Source organism: Aquarana catesbeiana, linkage group LG04 (assembly GCF_042186555.1).
Source record: "Aquarana catesbeiana isolate 2022-GZ linkage group LG04, ASM4218655v1, whole genome shotgun sequence".
NCBI lineage: Eukaryota > Metazoa > Chordata > Amphibia > Anura > Ranidae > Aquarana > Aquarana catesbeiana.
The window spans coordinates 427,651,139-427,656,311 of NC_133327.1; positions in this window are offsets into that span (position 1 = coordinate 427,651,139).

Genomic DNA, 5,173 nt, shown 5'->3' on the forward strand with positions numbered 1-5,173 from the left:
ATTTTATGTGCATATATTAAAAGTATTTGTTTTGTTAGATTTGTATATGGTTCTGCTAGTCAGGGTAGTCTGCTGGCTTCTGTCCTTGTCAACATTGGAAATATTGGGCTGCAGTGTTGTGGCATATGCCCTCCCCTGTCTCCTGTATAAAATAATCACAGTATTCCCCAGTAGGTTTGACAAAGAAGGAGGTTGTTTGAAATATGTAGCCATGACCACTGCTCCCCCTCACACAGGCGCTAAATAAAGATGTTAAAATTAAATGTCCAAACAGCAAATTGAGTATCAGAAATAGAAATGCTGCATGGCAAATGCAAGTAGTTAATATAAACTCCCGCTGTATGGATAGCAAGCTGGTATCTCTGAGAAAACTTTCAACCTCAGCATATCCATCCTGATGGGAAATTATAGTATATAGGGAAGTCACAATGGTTGTAGCCAAAATGTAACTATCCTTTGCTTGCAAATCTCCTAATAGTTTAATAACCTGGGATAAATTGGAAAGCACTGGCTAATAGTACTGCGGTGTTTGCTTCCGGGTCTGATTTCCAGCTCCTCCAGTATTTATAGCATGCTGCCCTCTTACTGTCACACCTCTGGTGACGTCAATTGTGAGAAAACATGTAAGGAGGGACTTATGATGTATGACATCAGCACGCTGAATGCAGCAGCCATTTTATTGGTTTGAAACAAGCGCTGTATTTTCCATTCACATGCGAGTTTATTACTTTAAGACATTTAAGCTTTCTTATTACATGTATTACACTATGGAAATTTCTTTATCCATGCTTTTATAAGGATGTATCCTATACTTGCCTGTTGATCCTTCAGGCTACCGAGGGATTGATAAAGCCCTGGACAACTGATCGTTAAGCTATCAATGTCATTGAAGTGATCAGGAGATCTGGATTTAATATCATTGGGCTTCTTGTGACCACTTTATAGTTTCTGGTAAGCTGCTTGGCTATATCACGGTGGGGTTAAGTGTCATCTCCTTCACATTGAAGACAATGCCTTTCCCATCTACTATTATTGTGGACTCATCTATTTGAAGCATTATCAGATACTATATATATGCTGTATGGACACTTCATTTTAACATCTTTATTTAGCACCACACATATAGCAATTTTTAGTGCTGCATTAGTTCAAGATCAAATGGACTTTTTTGATGGCTGTTGATTTCTAATGATGTATAACATTACATATGCGTTTTCATTATTTTTTTACTTCCAAGAATGGATACTTTCTGCTTTTATCCACTATGATTAAGTAAAGTTATTTAAAGAGATTGTGGTACCGGAACTCTAGTGACATTGCACAACAAAGCAAATATCCCTTTCCTAAAGCTTCTAATCCTGGGGAACTCCCATCAAATATGATACATTGAACCCCAGATGAAACAGCCTTGTAACATAATAGGGAGAAAGAAGGATACATTTTCACCAAATGGATAGGCACTAAGTATCATCTAGTCATCACTTTCCGATTAGATTCCATGAAGGCCACATTCATGATACCTTAAAATGAGCCTAGAAAACAATAATACATTAAAGTAAGATCCCAAACTACTGAAATGTCTTTCTCCCACTCTAACATGCAGCATAAGGGAATTTAGTTGGAGTGCCTAGGAGCAGTCTGTAAACGAAAGAGATCCCCCCTCTTTGACCTGAGTCCTGTGTGCACCTTTGCTTATAGGCAGTAACCCTGAGAGGGTCAAATGTGTTTGCCTAAGTGTGTAAAACTGTCTATTTGCATGCATCTAAAAAGCTCTTTTGGAGGCATTTTCAATGTATCTTCACAATAGCGCAAAGTAAGTGGGCCTTTATGGGCAAAACAGTGCCCAAATCTATATAACCCTTTGTTTAGTCACCACTAGAAAGCTCTAATATTCATGCCTGGAGGGAAGAGTGGGTTACAACAAATGTGAGCTAGAGGGCAGAAGGAAGGGACCAGCATCAAAACATGATGAAGTTTATCTCATAGTGCCATAGAATGAGATAGAGTAGTTGTCACGATTGTTGGGTATCTCTTAGGAGGGCACCACATCAGATAATCTAAGGTATATCATGGAGTAGAGATCAGCATCGTGTTCGAGTTGAACCCATGTTCGACTCGAACATCGGCTGTTCGATCGTTTGCCAAATTGCGAACGATATGGGCCATTCGCGCTAAATTCGTGTGGCGCGTCACGGCCCATAATTCACTGCGGCATTGCAATGCATTGCTGGCTGATGATTGGCCAAGCATGCACTATGACCCGCATGCTTGGCCAATCACAGCGCCGTCAGTAGAGAGAGCTGTAATTGGCCAAAGCCAGGGTGGCTTTGGCCAATTATGGCTCAGGGGGTTTAGAACACGCCCCACACTATATAAGGCCGCCTACACGGCGGCCCTGTGTAGTGTGTTCCGGCGTGCTTAGAGAGAGAGAGACAGTGTCATTTAATTTGAGTTAGCTAGATTAGGCAGGACAATCAGTGAGTTAGCTGCACTTACAGAGTATTGTGTATATATATATGCATCCCAGGTATTGTGTGTATATATATATATATATATATATATATATATATATATATATATATATATATATATATACACTGTATTCAGTTTAGCTAGATCCGATCCTGTTATCTTCCTACTGACAGGCAGGCTTGCCTTGTTACAGTATTTACAGCTACCTAAAGAAAATTGCTGGTGTTCTTTTGATCCTATTAGTACCACAGTCAGGCAGCTAGACTATTTACAGTTAGTGTAGTGCGTCCTCCTCACAGTGTTCAGTTTAAGCTACAAGTTAGTTTAGTGTGACCTCTGCACAGTGTTCAGCTAAAACTACAAGTTAGTGTAGTGTGTCCTCCTCGCACTATTCAGCTAAAGCTACAAGTTAGTTTAGTGTGACCTCTGCACAGTGTTCAGCTAAAGCTACAAGTTAGGGTAGTGCGTCCTCCTCACAGTGTTCAGCTAAAGCTACAAGTTAATGTAGTGTGACCTCTGCACAGTGTTCAGCTAAAGCTACAAGTTAGTGTAGTGCGTCCTCTGAACAGTGTTCAGCTAAAACTACAAGTTAGTGTAGTGCGACCTCTGTACAGTGTTCAGCTAAAGCTACAAGTTAGTGTAGTGTGTCCTCTGAACAGTGTTCAGCTAAAGCTACAAGTTAGTGTAGTGCGTCCTCCTCACAGTGTTCAGCTAAAACTACAAGTTTGTTTTTTGCGAGCTCTGCACAGTGTTCAGCTAAAGTTACAAGTAGAAGGTTGTTGGTGTTTTCCTGATCCTATCACTACGGCAGGCGGCTAAATAGGCCACAAGTTAGTTTTTTGAAAGCTCTGCACAGTGTTCACCTAAAGCTACCTGTAGGAGGTTGGTGGTGTTTTCCTGATCCTATCACTACCGCAGGCAGCTAAATAAGCTACAAGTTAGTTTTTTGCGAGCTCTGCACAGTGTTCAGCTAAAACTACAAGTTAGTGTAGTGCAAGCTCTGCACAGTGTTCAGCTAAAGCTACCTATAGAAGGTTGGTGGTGTTTTCCTGATCCTATCACTACCGCAGGCAGCTAAATAAGCTACAAGTTAGTTTTTTGCGAGCTCTGCACAGTGTTCACCTAAAGCTACCTGTAGAAGGTTGGTGGTGTTTTCCTGATCCTATCACTACCGCAGGCAGCTAAATAAGCTACAAGTTAGTTTTTTGCAAGCTCTGCATAGTGTCCACCTAAAGCTACCTGTAGAAGTTTGGTGGTGTTTTCCTGATCCTATCACTATCACAGGCAGCTAAATAAGCTACAAGTTAGTTTTCTGCGAGCTCTGCACAGTGTTCACCTAAAGCTACCTGTAGAAGGTTGGTGGTGTTTTCCTGATCCTATCACTCCTGCAGGCAGCTAAATAAGCTACAAGTTATTTTTTGCGAGCTCTGCACAGTGTTCACCTAAAGCTACCTGTAGAAGGTTGGTGGTGTTTTCCTGACCCTATCACTACCGCAGGCAGCTAAATAAGCTACAAGTTAGTTTTTTTGCGAGCTCTGCACAGTGTTCAGCTAAAACTACAAGTTAGTTTAGTGCAAGCTCTGCACAGTGTTCAGCTAAAGTTACCTGTAGAAGGTTGGTGGTGTTTTCCTGATCCTATCATTACCGCAGGCAGCTAAATAAGCTACAAGTTAGTCTTTTGCGAGCTCTGCACAGTGTTCAGCTAAAGATACCTGTAGAAGGTTGGTGGTGTTTTCCTGATCCTATCACTACCGCAGGCAGCTAAATAAGCTACAAGTTAGTTTTTTGCGAGCTCTGCACAGTGTTCACCTAAAGCTACCTGTAGAAGGTTGGTGGTATTTTCCTGATCCTATCACTATCACAGGCAGCTAAATAAGCTACAAGTTAGTTTTCTGCGAGCTCTGCACAGTGTTCACCTAAAGCTACCTGTAGAAGGTTGGTGGTGTTTTCCTGATCCTATCACTACTGCAGGCAGCTAAATAAGCTACAAGTTATTTTTTGCGAGCTCTGCACAGTGTTCACCTAAAGCTACCTGTAGAAGGTTGGTGGTGTTTTCCTGATCCTATCACTACTGCAGGCAGCTAAATAAGCTACAAGTTATTTTTCTGTGAGCTCTGCACAGTGATCACCTAAAGCTACCTGTAGAAGGTTGGTGGTGTTTTCCTGACCCTATCACTACCGCAGGCAGCTACAAGTTAGTTTTTTGCGAGCTCTGCACAGTGTTCAGCTAAAACTACAAGTTAGTGTAGTGCGAGCTCTGCACAGTGTTCAGCTAAAGCTATCTGTAGAAGGTTGGTGGTGTTTTCCTGACCCTATCACTACTGCAGGCAGCTAAATAAGCTACAAGTTAGTTTTTTTGCGAGCTCTGCACAGTGTTCAGCTAAAACTACAAGTTAGTGTAGTGCGAGCTCTGCACAGTGTTCAGTTAAAGCTATCTGTAGAAGGTTGGTGGTGTTTTCCTGATCCTATCACTACCGCAGGCAGCTAAATAAGCTACAAGTTAGTTTTTTGTGAGCTCTGCACAGTGTTCAGCTAAAACTACAAGTTAGTTTAGTGCAAGCTCTGCACAGTGTTCAGCTAAAGTTACCTGTAGAAGGTTGGTGGTATTTTCCTGATCCTATCATTACCGCAGGCAGCTAAATAATCTACAAGTTAGTCTTTTGCGAGCTCTGCACAGTGTTCAGCTAAAGATACCTGTAGA